This window comes from Channa argus, chromosome 13 (assembly GCF_033026475.1).
Source record: "Channa argus isolate prfri chromosome 13, Channa argus male v1.0, whole genome shotgun sequence".
Lineage (NCBI taxonomy): Eukaryota > Metazoa > Chordata > Actinopteri > Anabantiformes > Channidae > Channa > Channa argus.
Window position 1 is genome coordinate 1,231,423 of NC_090209.1, and position 16,512 is coordinate 1,247,934.

The window sequence follows — 16,512 nt, forward strand, 5'->3', positions numbered from 1 at the left end:
TGGGCTTTCAAATGAAAGCCGACAACATCTAGGTGGTGGCAAACGATGTGGGCTACATACACAATTGATGACAATTGAGAATCTATAGTTGAGCCTATAACAATTGACATTGTCATAGGCTCAACTATGACAATCTATAGTTGAGGCTATAATGCAGACATCCAGTCCTACGTGTCTCTCTGCAGTATCCTTACAACCGTCACCCCCCCACAACTCCCACATACCTATAGAGACTGTGTCTGTTCCCCGACCAAATAAATTACATAAACCAAAAATGACCACAATTATTTTCTCTTACTGAAACTTGGTTGTAGCAGGAAGAATATGTCAGTTTAAATGAGTCAACCCCCCCAAGTCATATTAATTATGATGTTCCTAGAAGCACAGGCTGAGGTGGAGGAGTAGCAGCAATCTTTCACTCTAGTTTACCAATAAACCCTAGACCTAAACACAGTTAGAACTCATTTGAGAGCCTTATTCTTAACCTTTCACACCTAAACTGGAATTTTCTGATTTTCTATATGATTTAGTGCTTAGTACAGATAAAGTCATTATAGTGGGTGACTTTAACATTCATGTAGATGCTGACAGTAACTGTCTCAACACTGCGTTTAATTCATTATTAGATTCAACTGGTTTTTCCCAAAATGTAAATAAACCCACTCACTGTTTTAGTTACACATTAGACCTTGTCCTTACATATGGAATTGAAGCAGATAATTTAACAATATTTCCTCATAACTCTCTTCTGTCTGACCATTTTTAATAACATTTGAATTTACAATAATGGACTATACAGCAGTTAGGGAAAAATTCGACTATAGCAGATGCTTAAGTGAAAAAGCTGTAAACAAATTTAAAGAAATTATTATTTTATCATTTGTTTCATCATATGTCAATACAATGGAAAGTAGCCTCCTTAATGTTACTCCTGCACAAGTTGATTATCTTGTTGACAATTCTGCAGCCTCACTACATACAATACTCGATAGTGTTGCCCCTCAGTAAACCAAAAGAGGTGATCTCCATGGCAAACACGCAACTTAAAACACGCAACACAAAAGTTAGAAAGGAAGTGGCGTTCCAGAAATTTAGAAGAATCTCATTTAGCTTGGAAAAAGATGTGTAAATTGTACAAAAAAAGCTCTCTCATTAATAGAAGAAAAAAAGAAAACCCCTGGTTTATTTTCAGCACTGTATCCAGGCTGACTAAGAGCCATAGTTCTGTTGAGCCTAGTTTTCCATTAACTCTGAGCAGCAATGACTTCATGACTTTCTTTATGAATAAAATTGTTGCTATTATAGAAAGAATTCACAAGATCCTCCCCCAAATATTACAAATAGATCTTCATGTACAGCAGTGCTAGAATCATGGATAAGGCCCCAATCCCTGTTAGACTGCTTTTTACCCATAGATCTCTCTGAGCTAACTTCAATTATTACTTCATCTAAACCAACAACCTGTCTGCTAGACCCTATTCCAACTAAGCTGCTCAAGGAAGCTTTACCCTTAATAGATAAATTCATATTAGATATCATCAATATATCTTTAGAAACAGACCATGTACCACAGGCCTATAAGGTAGCTGTAATTAAACCACTACTTTAAAAACCCTGTCTTGACCCAGGCTTTTCCAATCTATAGCTTTGCCAAGCTTTGAAGGTCCTTGCTCTACCAGATTGGCATGTTGCGCAACTGAGCTACAATCACCCCTCAGATTTTGTTAGTTCTCTCAGTCTGCACACACTTAACAAATGTAGAGCCGATTATGGATGTGACTGGTTGGGCCTAGTTGGGCCAGGTCTGGCTCATTGATGGCTGACAGACAGAATTGCTAGGTGTGTTCAAGATAAAGATTCTAGTCTTTAGTCTAAGAGTCTGCCAGTCGTTCTCACATTGTTTTAAACAAATTTGATATGTGAAACTGACATCTGTGATCAGTGATAGGACAACTGTGGGATACATACAGTAACTAAAGCTTTGCCTGAATTTACCATCACTTTACAAAGTTTATGCAGCTCAAACTCCCTCTATCGTCACAGTTGTCCTAATGTCACCCAAATGCTTAGCTTTCGTTTGTCACTTTTTTCAGCTAAAAATATAAAGTTCAAAAAAGTATAATCTGAAACACAAGATGATGCAATAACTCCGGAAGCTCTGCCAGTAGACACACTTGCAAAACTAGTTGTTACCAAGTAGTCGTTTAGTGTGTTGCTCACACTCACCTTAGCTGTCAGGTGTGTGAAGCCTGTAAAAAAAGGGAATCCAGTCCAGTCTTTAAGTGTTGCCTTGCTTATAGAGTTTAGTTTCATTCAAATAATATTGTTTTTATTCATCCACATAACAGACTTGTAAAATCTATGCTTTTATGCTTTTTCACTTCTCATTTTACTTACTGTGTGACATTTAGAGTGGAGGGCAAAGTAATAATTTAATTGCACAGGGAAACATGCGTTCTATCTGTGCATATGACAATAAACACTTTGAATCTTGAATCTTGAATCTTGAATCTTTTTTGCCATGCAACACCCCCGATTTTATATTCAATCAACACCCATCAAATGTCTCCAAAAAAAAGTTTGAAAACATCTTAATATGTAATTTTCTTAACACTGCAAAGAAGGCAAACAAAAGTGAGCCATTCAGAGCTTTTTCATTATAAAACACGTTACATGTCATTTTATTCTAAAAGCGCCAGATACATGTCAAAACACTCCTCCAGAGGTGTACTTCAGAGGCAAACTCATATTTAAATCAAGAAGGCACGTGATTGAGAAGTGCTCTCAAAATGACAGTGGAAACTACAAACCTGTCAAATCTATAGAAATAGGTGACAATCCTCCTATGCCAACGTATTTAAAGATTTGTGTGAATTTTAGTATCAGATCAGAGAGGTTATAAGCTTTTGTTTATTAAAATGTGTGTGTTTCTCTTGCATGTAGATGTGACAGTGTGTGATGTTGGACTAAAATATTTTACACATCAGTAACATAGGCCTATATCTGTTTCAGTCCATATGGCTGCCACCCCCTCCCCATGTGTTTTTCTTCATGCTTACATATACAGTACATACTGTAGGTTTGTACTTGATACTTTTATGATACTTGATGCTTTTATCCAATAACCAGATAGCTGTTCATCATTCAAGTGTTTCATCTGAGTCCAAAACTTGTTGGTCATCACATTCAGTAATGTAAAGGTCTATTCATTTTCTGCATAAACTGAGTATTTGATAGCAGGATTCTCCTTTGAGATGGGGGATTCTCCTAACACCTCCTATGTATTGCCAGGTTCAGTCCTATTACAACTCAGATTTTAACTTTTCCCCCATTTGCCTGATGTGTTTTGCTCTACAATTCCATTTTGATGTCTCAGAACTGATGCTAAGGGCGGACAATGTCCTAAAATGTACAACATGGATCAGTCGGTTGTTATGGAAACACAAAAATCCCTCCCAGCAGCACTTTTTCAAGCTTCACACAGCTTGAATCTGCCATCTTCTCTGCTTTGTGCTGATTTCACCATGATGTTTCTCTCTCCCCCTGTGGTCCACCTTCTTTATTGTTTTGGGCCTGCAGCACTAAACAGATGCTCGTAGGAATCCCTGCTCGTGGCTCTTGTTGATGCTATGGGCTTTCAAACATGCCTGCATTGTGCTGCTCTGCTGCCGAAAGTTAAAACTCTTTTTTCTCTGCTGTTTTCTGACAGCACTGACAGCTGGAAACACACTAACCTTACAGCAATGTAAGGGAAAGTGCTAAAGCAAGTGTGGTAAACCAGAAAAAGAGTTTCCTGACAGACACGCAACTTCAGTTGATGCCTCTGGACACCATTCTCCCCTGCCCCTCTTATCATCGATGTTTTTAGTTTTATTTTAATTTCCATCTGTCATTAGTTCTGGTATTTAAATGATTAAGTCAGAATAAACCTAAACTTAGAGTTAGAGAAATTTAACTCTACCGTGTGTGACAATGATGCAGTGTTTGTATACCTGCTGCATCTAAGTCCATTTATTTATGGATATTGCTTTCCCATTAGTCTAGAAACAAATCTATCTGTATGAGTAGGCCCTGGAATAGATTGATTGGTCTGAATGATAATAGTATGTAGGAAAATTCTTATGTGGGATACACAGACAGAAATGGGAAGAATATATGCACTTACTTCAAAAAGCAGGAGTGAGGAAGCATATGTTCAAAAAGAAAGAATTATTATTAGTTTGAGTAGAGAAAGTGTTTACAAAGAGAGGTGGATGAAATTTGGAATAAGCTAAAACTTAGAACAAATGGCTTAAGTAAGACTGATTTGTTATGGAAATATTTGCCCAAAAGTAAAAGATTTCTGTGTGCCCACCTAAGATTATACTATAGATTTATATCTTTATATTTGGAAACCCGTTAAAAGAAAAATTTAATTAAATGCATTTTGTTTACTATTACCCTATTCTATTATAGTGTTTGGAAAAACTTTAGTGTGGAAGATGCACATATTTTGAAAATCAAAACAATGCTTTCGTATTTTGATAATGTTTGGACTTTATGGAAAAAGTGTCTTATATCGATCAATAATTTGATTATTATGTATCTATTATCTGCTCTGTATATTTATATAACTTAATAAATAATAATCATAAAAAACTTTTTACATAATATTTTTATTATGATTGGTTAATCCGCTGGAAGCTGTTTGAGTTTTGTGGTCGGTAATCTCCAATGGGATGGACCATTCTAATGGTATGACACAAAAAAAGCAAATAATTTATAAAATCATACAGATCATTTGGCCACCGTGCAGAAAAGAAATTAGTGAAATGTTATTTGTTAAGTATATTCCAAAGATGTATTTGTTTTGGGAAACAGATTATATAAAGTAGCAGCAGAATTCTTCTCCTAAGAAAAAAAAGTATCTGATTCACTGGCTCTCCAAATGGCTAAAATGACAGGCTGCGTAGTAATATTATGAGTAAAATGGTTTTATTACTGATGTACTTCATTTTTATTAAATCAAATTTGATAATTTTTTAGAACATGTTCAATATCATCTTTGTCCACTGACTCCCTATTATATGGGTGTTAGTCATGGTCCAATTTAGAATATTCATTAGGCAAAAAAAAGGGAAAAAAACACCTTCTTGGCCTTGTGATACGGTCACGCTACCTTCATTTATTTCATAATTACCCTTTATTTTCTCAATTCATAGAGCCCATGGTTACTTAAAGCTATTACTGATTTGATTATTTTATAGTCAATGATTTGATTATATTATATTACTGATTTGATTATATATCAAATCAGTAATAGATTTGATATATAATCAAATGTGTCAGTTATAGAAAATCTGTTAGCAGATACAAAACAATAATGTGCCCACATACACATGACTTACCTTCCCAAGCACACAGATATACTTAGTTTTAACAAAATATTTTGGTTTATTGTACATACAAACCATTTAAATTATTAATGAAGATGATTTGCACACCCTCCTCTTATGCACATTGGAGACTGCCATCACCTGTTGATCCTGCTACAGATAAAAGTTTTAAAAAAAAGAGCTTCTGCCCTGGTTTGGGAGAGTAAGGCAGTGGTGGAAGCTGTGATATTCCATGACACATGTTAAATTTTGATGGCACCAGTGGAGCGATGCTTAAACAGACAATGCTTAGCTCAGACATTGTCTACAGCCTATGTTGTCTATAGCACAGGGTGGCCCTGCTGGGCTTCCCCCATTCTGTTAGTGCTCCCTTCGTTGGGAGGAAATCTTGATACAGGTGTTTTTCTACACCAGTGGTGCAGTTGTAGCCCTCTGAGAACCATAATCACAGGCAGGCTCCACGCCCTTCAATCTGTTGCAATTCAACATGTTGTCAGTAGCTAGTTAGCAGGATACATTGACTCCCATGTCAGTGATGATGCTTATATGCACTGAAGGGAAATGGTCTGCACTCATACAATATTGTTCAAAATAATAGCAGTACAATGTGACTAACCAGAATAATCCAGGTTTTTAATATATTTTTTATTGCCACGTGGCAAACAAGTTACCAGTAGGTGCAGTAGATTCTCAGGAAACAAACAAGACCCAGCATTCATGATATGCAGCTCTTAAAGGCTGTGCAATTGGGCAATTATTTGAAAGGGGTGTGTTCAAAAAAATAGCAGTGTCTGCCATTGACTGTACAAACTCAAAACTATTTTGTACAAACATGTTTGTTTCTAGGATTTAGCATCATGTGATTCACTAAACTAATATTTAGTTGTATGACCACAGTTTTTTAAAACTGCTTCACATCTGTGTGGCATAGAGTCAACCAACTTGTGGCACCTCTCAACTGTTATTCCACTCCATGATTCTTCAACATTCCACAATTCATGTACATTTCTTGGTTTTCATTTTTGATATCACCCCACAAGTTCTTGATTGGATTAACGGGGATTGGGCTGATCACTCCATAACATTCATTTTGTTGGTTTGGAACCAAGACTTTGCTCGTTTACCAGTGTGTTTGGGGTCATTGTCTTGTTGAATCACCTTTTTCAAGGGCATGTCCTCTTCAGCATAAGGCAACATGACCTCCAACACCATAGTAGGAGAAACATGCCCATATCATGATGCTTGCACCACCATGCCTCACTGTCTTCACTGTGTACTGTGGCTTGAATTCAAAGTTTGGGGGTTGTCTCACAAACTGTCTGTGGCCCTTGGACCCAAAAAGAACAATTATAATACAGCCTATACTTTTTTGCACCTCTTTATAGGTTTTCCCCTCTCCAATCAACTTTTTAATCAAAGTACGATGTTCTTCTGAACAATGTCTTGAACGACCCATTTTCCTCAGGCTTTCAAATGCATGTTCAACAAGTGCTGGCTTCATCCTTAATTAGGGGCCCCCTGATTCACACGTTTTTTTTTCACAAAATTGATGACCTCAGTGATTGAATGCCACATTGCTATTTTTTTTAACACACCCCTTTTCAACTAATTGCCCAATTGCACAGCCTTAAGAGTGTGCATATCATGAATGCTGGGTCTTGTTTGTTTTCTGAGAATCTACTGCACCTACTGGTAACTTGTTTTCCACATAGCAATAAAAAATATACTAAAAACCTGGATTATTCTGGTTAGTCACATTGTACTGCTATTATTTGGAACAATACTGTATATAGCCAGGAGCCAGGAATCGAACCAACAACTGCAGGATTGGTGGATAACCACTTTACCTTCCTGCACCACAGTCAGAAGCTTCTTTCCCTTCCCACTTTAGTTCTCCTTTAGTTGTGTTTTCGTGTCATTTCTTCGTTCAGCTCATGTTTTGGAATTTTGGCACTGTGAACTATGATTTCACTGCCTTCATTTGTTCTGTACCTGTTGTATGCTGCAACTAAGCTTTTGAGTGTTGTGTTAATACATCTCCCACCTCGCTGTTTTTTGGATTTCAGTTTTTCAATTTAGGATTTCCTTCGTCTTTGACATGTCCAGTTGACTTAATCCTTGGAGTCATTTCAGTCTCTCTCTCTGCTTGCAGTTTAATAAACATGCTAAGCAGCAACTGGATAAATCCAGTCTTCCTTTGTGCCTCTCTCTCACTACGGTGGCTTCTCACTGTCCCCGCCTACTGCCTACCTGCATCTCTAACAAACATACAGACACACACATCTATGCTTGCCTTTTGTTCTGTCTCTCATCCATCTGATGTAACTACACCACCAGGGAGACATTTTACAGTATTTAATAATGGCAGTCTGTCTTTGCTTGTGTGTTGGCTGAATTTCACATCTCTCCATCTGGTATAAAAAGTGACTCAACTGTCTTAGCAATGTGTAACAAAGAAAGAAAAGCTTTTGTGCAGTGTTGGGGTCCTAACTCAAAAATTGTAATATATTACTCATCTCTTGTTACTCTTTCCAACATTTAATCGATAAGGAAACTAACGTAGATTCTGAAAGATGGAGAGTCAATACTGGAAATGGGCAACATTAAATCCATCACATATAGAATCTTTACTGGTCATCAAGTTAACATACATGTTGCAATAGAATTTGTCCCTCTGCATTCAACTCATCCTCTTGGGGGGGCACAGTGGGCAGCCCTGAGGAGCCAATGCTGAGTATCTCAAGGACACAACTGGCAAATGGGCCTGGATTTGAAAATGGTAAATGTTCTGCACTTATATAGCGCTTTTCTACCTATTGGCACTCAAAGCACTTTACACTGCTTCTTATTTACCCATTCACACACACACACTCATACACCGATGGGGGAGCTGCTATACAGCTCGCCAACACTCTACAGGAGCAACTAAGTTGGGGTTCAGTGTCTTGCTCAAGGACACTTCAACACATGACCGGAGGAGCCAGGGATTGAACCAACAATTGTGAGATTGGTAGACAACCGCTCTACCTTCCTGCGCCACAGTCGCCCTTTGAACCAGTAGCCTTCTTGGTCTAACCCTGATGCTTCACCTATTGAACCAAATATGCAGCAACAAGCATCTTTATTTCTTTGTTGCTTGTAGTAGCAGTTGTCAACAAGTAGTAGTTTAATGAAGGGCTACAGCCATCCTCCCTGGCTGCAGAGGGCTCATCTTTGTTGGAGTGTATCTCCATAAGCTTTACATTGTTGTGCTTTCTTAAGAAGTGTTTCAAGAGGTTTGAGGTCACATTTTTGGCAGTGTAAAGAATCTTAATAACATAATTTACATGTTAGAATAATGTTCCTTATACAATACAATAAAAATTTTCTAACAACGTGCACTTCCATCTTAAGACCCACACCAGTTTACTGCATATAGTGCTGCTAAAGTGATGGGTGCAACTACAAATATGTCATTATTCTGATCAGTTGTACACATTTTTGGAGGGAGTAATATTACAGAATTTTACTACGTGTTACTGCTTGTTATGTCAAAAGGTGTTGCTCATCTCAAAGGCTTCTTAAGTCTGGACTGTCTGGGAGTCTGAGGTATTTTATCCCTGAATAGTCTTTGTGGGTCAGTGAGTTCAGATTTGGATTGTTGCCCACAGTTTGGCAAAACACAACGTGAGACCATCTTTTTTTTTTTTATTTCACATGAACTCCAAATTGGGCACCTACACTGACAACAATGCAAACCAACAAACAAACAGTTGTGTCAGCAATTTACCTAAGTTATGCCAGTATGTTCTCATTCCAGAGGCATAAAAAAGCGTTGCTTTGTACAGTCCCTTCTGCGTTACATGCTGATGCTTTGGGTACCCATTTGCATTGGTGACTGACGCTCGGTGCTTTAAGTGTATTTAATTGGAATCCCGGCGCTTCGATATTTGACAATTAAATCAATGATGTAAAATATGAAGAGAAAAAAATCTCATCAGGATGTAGACAGGGTGGTGGATGGTACAACAAGACAGAGGACTTTTCCAATAAAGGCAGGGGTTTGACTGCAGTGTGAGACATTGTGACACAACATAGCACACATGGTTACTATATTAAGGAAACACGTGTGCTGTTACCACTGTTGGTAGCACTTCTTTTTTATGTAATTTAACTTGTAACTTAACCTTCCCCTAGCCAAATAGTTACGCTCCAATAGTAATGTCAAAAGGTACACATGGTGTCAATATGCCAAAGGAAATACAAAGCAGCACAATTTGATGTCTTAGGACTGTGGGATGAGAATGTGTTTGTAATGCGAGTCTCAAGCCAAGCTGAGATTGGAAGCAGCTCCAGATTTCTTGTAAGTTCACTTCTTATCTAATGCTTTGCACCGAGATTTATTAAATTTTTACCTAAGAACTCAAGCTCTGTTCATGGACTATGGGCACATTTGTTTGATGGATTTCCTAGCTTTGTTAGATCTCCCTTATTTGAGGCTCATCACCTTCACCCTACAAGCCAAATTCTGATTTTATAGCTTAACTAACTAGCAAAGACTGTAGCAGTTAACTGCATTGAACCTAAACTACTAATTTCATAATGTCACTTCAGAGGTCTTTAAATGATGTCACAGATGCTATACTGTCTCTGGGCAGAAAATAGTACCTCTTGAAGTTTTACAGCCTGTTATGTTCATGCAAAGCAATAAAATGTGCATGTTTTCATGTGTGGGCATGTGTTTGTGTAGCTTAAATGTCACTACTTCCCATCTGCTCCAAAAGAATGACTCAGACATTTTTTAACTGAGTATTTCTTAAAAACTACACACAAAATGTCACATCTGGAGCACAGTAAACCAATTTTAGTTTTTTCTTATTTCCCTTCTCTCTCTGCAGCCTTTCTACATGAGTAAGTAGGTTGGTCAGACACCCCATTGTTGTGGGACTACATGAGCTCATGATCCTGCTACTTTCCATCTGGATAAGATACAAGTCTCTGGTAGGTAATTAGCCACAATTCATCTTTTTAATACTGAGTACCAATGTTTTATTATTTGTGATAATTTGACATCCTTAAATTCAATGCACTCAGTTCATGAACTGCACTTAGCCTAAGAATATCCCTTAAAGCTCTCAAGCTATTCAAGTTGACTCAGACAGCCAGTGTAATTTACTTGCAACATCATGCATACAAGAAAATTCCCTACAATATGTATTTATACTAGGCAGTGTACACTAAACTGAGTTAAGGAATAAATTCTTCTGGGTGCAGTTGAATGACATATGACACAAAATAAAAGTCACATTTAAACCTTTGGAAAATAAATAAATAAATAAATAGATTACCTTAAGTCACTTTATATTTACATTGTTAAAAATGTTTGGACTGGTTTTCTTCAACTACAGTGTGTAAAGTGAGAACAAAAAGAAACAACTTGCTCCAAAGTCCTAACTAACTAAACGATAAGATATGATATGATATGAATTAACCTTTATCCAGGAGATACTGGAATTTATGTGAGAACATTCAGCACCATTTTGTATCCTGCACTGAGCTTCACAAACGAGAATACATACCCAAGCAACCTGTCAAAATCATGCACTCATTTCATTATTATTATGTTTTCCTGAACATTATCACTATAAAACCAACAAGGGACAAACAGTCAAAATACAAACATTATATCTACATTAAACAAATATTCAGAGTTGTGATCAATAAACTTCTTAAAATATGACTTAAAATATAATAATAATATGAAAATTAGATAGGACAACCCATTCAACAATGGGGTTGAATGTTCCATTTGTTCCATTTGGCATTCAACTGAAAATCTTTTGCAGCCTTACTCAGTCAGGTGAGCAACAGCTCTTCTAACAGTCATCACAAATTTTTATTCAAGCTGTTGCTCATGTCTACAAGCCTGTGTTTTCAATATCAGAGTTTTATGGTAAATAAACCCAGAATTCTCTTCTTTAAACAAAGCAGGGCCTCACAGATTCACACATGATTGATCCCAGTCACTGAAAATCCTGAATCTAATTTCCTCTTCAGCATCATAGTGGTAGAGAGGTTAGCTCTTCTGCCTCACAGCTAAAAAGTCCTTGGTAACTGTTTCCTTCTACAGTTGTGGTTGGCTCCACTTATGGTGGGACTTAGCAATGCTAGTTTGTAGATGACTGGCCTGTCACTGAACACAGGAACAGTGTTTTAACTCACTTTTCTTGTGCCTTCTTGCACCTTGTGCTTCCAAGCTGCCCCTGATGTGCTACTTTCAGCCGACTTTACAGCCAACTTTCCCCACCACTACAACATACCAGTGGATAAAGCCAGGACTCTGGGCTCTACATGGATTACCCTCCCCTTAAAGAATAGGCAAAGGCGGCACAGAGACAGAATGCAGAAGCGGGGCCAGCGTGCTGGTAAGGCTGCATAAGAATCCAAATAAACCACCACTTCCCTGTACTGAGGCTACAGGTGGAAACAAAAAGACTCTTTAAGAACTGTTGTGTACTGATGATTGCATCTGGTGTTGATGACTGAAGCCAGCTCTCAACAGCTATCGAGTTAGTAGGCTACGTTTATACAGCTACACTGTCGACAAAAGTAAGTACCCTGAGAGGTGACCAGACAGGTACGGTGCCTGTTGCAGGAGGGATACATTGCATTCAAGTCTGGTGATGGGGCACTATATAGTGCTGCCAGAGCCAACCTTACGTTGGCCTACAAAAGGAAGATGGAGGAACACATCAGTAGTAACAACATGAAGCAGGTGTGGAGGAGGACCCGGCACATCACAAATGCACGCCCTGCCAGCAGGGACCCTTCACTAGCAGAGGAACTCATCCACTTCTTTGCCTGAATTGAGGTGGAGTCACCAGAGGCAGCTGATCTTGCTTAAGCTCATTTACTGTGGCTCATTTACTGGACGACTCTGGCACAGGAGGTAGAGTAGTTGGCCACCAATTTCCCAGTTGTCTGTTAAATCCCTGACTCCTCTGCTCACATGTTGAAATGTCCTCGAGCAAGACACTGAACCCCAACTTAGTTAGTTACTCCCATGGATTGTTGGCCAGCTGCATAGCAGCTCTACTGTCAGTGTGTGTGATTGTGAGTGCAAATGGGTAAATGAAAAGCAGTGTAAAGTGCTTTAGATAAAAATTATTAGAAAGGCACTATACAAGTGCAGACCATTTACTATTTATTTAGTTGTATTCTATATATACATTTTACAGGTTTAACAAACTGAAGTGCTACTGTGAAATGTCCTTGGGTATAAAAATACATTTACAGGATGCACACCTCACTCTAATGCCTACTTGATGCATTTCCTTTTTATCTGGCAGCATTCAGTATTTCAGATCTTTCTTTTTAGATTATTAACCTTCTGATGTCTGCATCTTGCAGTTGCTCATAGGTTAAGAAAACGATCGTCTCCAACAGTAACATTTCATTTTGTTTTTTGCATCCTCTGTTCTTGACATAAAACTTACTGTTCACCTCAATAAAGCTGGAGCTGTGTATGTAAAAGTATCCAATGCAATCACAGAATTCACTGCTGGACCTTGGCTGGGGCTAATTAAGCCAGAGACCTGTCATCTGTCAAGTCATGGGGTGTGATCAGCCATCTTGTACAACCAGCCCTTTCATCTAACCTGACATAGTTAACTGATGAAGGCTACAGCCCTCTAATGTCATTGAGGACAACTTGTTAGTGAAGACCATCTTTACCAAAAGCAACAGCTGAAAGTGTAGAAACCACCAATTTAATGATGTCAGGAAGTCGCTGGCTTTAAGTAGCCTTTGCAAAAAAGCGATCTGCAACCAAACATAATTTTATTAACCTTGCTTTTATTCTATGTCCTTTAAAATATGTGTAAATACTGTATCTTAATAAACTTACAAGATTTGAGATCTCACGTTCTCAGGAACACATTACATGTACAACATCGCAAACTGTGCAGAAATCTGTAGAAAAACCTTAGATAAAAAGAAAACAGAGCAAGGGGTTCATACGATGTCTGCTTTGAGCCAGAACTACTGAGCCTTATACAGTGCATCCGTTTTACAAAGTTTCTTGACAACAAAGTCACATACTCAGTGTCCTAGTTCATCATGATATACATGAGTAGACTGCAGCTGCCCACCCGGCCAACAATTACAGCACACATACGACACCCATGTATCCACCTATTTTTAGCGGGAGAGCTGTAACACAGCTATTATTATTTCGACATTTTTCACACACACACACAAACACACACAAACCCACAAACCCTATATAGGACCAGACAGTTGTCTGGCAAGCTTTCCAAAAGCTGTGTACACAATTGGGCAAGTGTATCAAATGTAGAAACATTTAGTCAATTGGCAAATGTTTTTATTCAAAGCAATAAAAGGGAAATTCTATACATACACACCCTGAGATTCTAGGGGTTCAGTGTCTTGCCCAAGGACACTTCCACGTGTAAACTGAAGGATATAGATTGCAAACCATGGACCCTGTTATAGGCGCCTGTAGCTCAGTTAGTAAAGTAGTCATCAACAAACCATAGGGTTACCTGTTTGAGTCCTGGCTACATGCCCGGGTGTTCATCGGCCAATTTGATCTAGGTAGGTCAGCTAAGCACATTGTTGCCATTTGCCATAACTGGTGTATGTGTAAATGGGTGAACATTAACAAACATTGCAAAGCACTTTGGATAAGACAATTTACCATGACTACTTGCTCTATTCTGCACATATCATGCACTATGATGCTATTTTACACGTGCTGAAGGTACATTAACTCATGTCCTTTAAATCACCATCAGTGGTTAATGTTGTCAAAATATATCTCAAAGAGCCCAGTTCCCCCCAGGCTTCAACTACTGATGAGTAAGGCATAGGGCTGGGCAATAAATCACATTCATTTGATTCAGTTTACATTTTTTGTTTTTATACAATGTGAAAAATCGCATTCACAAACTAATATTAGTTCTTCCTCTGCTGTCCCTCAAACTTCACCAGCAGTAGTTAGCTGCCATTACAGTTGTAATGGAAGACGCAAGCACTTGTGAGGCACTCGTGCCTGTCAAGATTGAGAAATGGTGGTTACAGCATAACCAATGAATTTATGTTACCTCTGTGAAATTCCACCTCCTCCACCTCTCATTTGTCTTGATGCACATTAAAAAACAAGCGAGTTTGTACATTAAATGAATGATACCCACCTGTTAGAAACAAGTTGTTACATTGCTCTGTGTGTTTTTTGGAGGTGCACAGGGTCAGCACAGCATGAAGTTTTAATGAAAGCAAAAACAATTCTTGAGTTCATGTAGAGACACAAAAGAATACAACCTAAATTCAAAAAAGTTGTGACGATGTGTAAAACGTATATAAAAACACAATGCAAAGATTTGCAAATCTCATCAACCCATATTGTATTGACAATAAAACATTAACAAGCAGCAGCTCGCCCCTTCCTGCCCGCTGCGGTCTGCCAACGAACGACGTCTAGTGGTCCCAGCACCGCACAGAAGACACCAAACAAAACTTTTTAGCACAATGATCCCATGATGGTGGAACAAGCTACTGAACTCTGCATGCTCAGCAAACTCACTCCCAATATATAATACAAAAAACTGCTTAAAACACAACTCTTCCGCATCTTCCTATGCTCTTAAATCTCTTCAAAAAAAAAAAATCCTTTCTGCTCTTTCATCTCGTTAACTATGAACAGTTTTCTGATAGGACTTTGCTTTGATGTTTTCTCCTTGGCTTAGATTTTTGCTTGCTTTATACCTCACTTGTAAGCTTTGGATAAAAGTGTTGTTGGGTGCTGAGAGAGGAGATGTTGAAACTGAGACATTTTACTATTTCATGGAAAATATTAGCCCATTTTGAATTTGATTGCAGCAACACATCTCTTAAAAGTTCAAACAGGGTGATGTTTACCATTGTGTAGCATCCCCTCTTCTTTTCACAACTGTCTGTAGACATCTTGTAAGTGAGGAGACCAGCTGCTGGAGCTTAGGAGAGGAATGTTGTCCCATTCTTGTCTGATGTAGGATTGTAGCTACTCAGAAGTCCTGATTCTTTGGATTTTTCATTTTATGATGTGTGGAAATGTGGAAAAGGTCTGTACTGCAGGCAGCCCAGTCCAGCACCCGGACTCCTTTCCTGCAAAGCCATGCTATTGTGATGGGTGCAGTTTTTGGTTTAGCATTGTCTTGTTGAAATATGCAAGGCCTTTTCGGAAAGACACATTGTTCAGATCGGAGCATACGTTGCTCTAAAACCTTTGTAAACATTTCAGCACTGATGGTATCTTTCCAGATGTGTAAGCTGCCCATGCCCTAGGCAATAATGCACCCCCATACAATCAGGGATGCAGGCTTTTAAACTGTCTGCTGAACAAGGTGTATGGTTCCTCTCCTCTTTAGTCCACAGGACACGGTGTCCATGGTTTCTAAAAAGAATTTAAATTTTCTATTATCTGACCACAGAACAGTTTGAACAGTCCATTTTGCCTCAGACCATTTTAAATGAGCTTTGGCACAAAGAACACTGTAAGGTTTCTGAATCGTGTTCTAATATGGATTCTTTCTTTGCATGATACAGCTTTACCTTACATTTGTGGACCTATTGAACTGTGTTCACAGTGATTTCTGGAAGTGTTCCTTGCAGCCCATGCAGTGATGTGCAGTAGAGAATCATGCCTGTTTTTAATGCAGTTCCACCTGAGGGCCCAAAGATCACATGTATCCAGTTTTAACCTTCGGCCTTGTCCCTTATGCACAGAGATTCCTCCTGATTCTATGAATCTTTTGATATTATATACTGTAGATGGTGGGATCTCCAAAGTCTATGCAAATATAGATTGAGGAAAATTTTCCTGAAATTGTTCCACAATTTTTAGACCCAGTTTGTCGCAGATTGGTGAACCTCTGCCCAGTCATGGGACTGACCTCTTGCCAATTAAACTAATTAGTTGTCAAATGCTCCTTCATTTGTTTTTTTTATTTGCAGCAATTACTTTTCCAGCATTTCGTTGCAATTGTTTCAACGTTTTTGTGATGTGTTGCTGCCATCAAATTCAAAATGAGGTAATATTTTCAATGAAATCGAAAAATGTCTCAGTTTCAACATGTTGTATGTTGTTTATGTTCTATTG

At 38.3% G+C, this 16,512-nt stretch overlaps 1 protein-coding gene across 1 annotated transcript in view; it reads right to left on the reverse strand.

The window, feature by feature from the left end:
- oprl1 (opiate receptor-like 1) overlaps positions 1 to 16,512 on the reverse strand; it is a 118,147-nt gene that overhangs the window by 87,965 nt on the left and 13,670 nt on the right.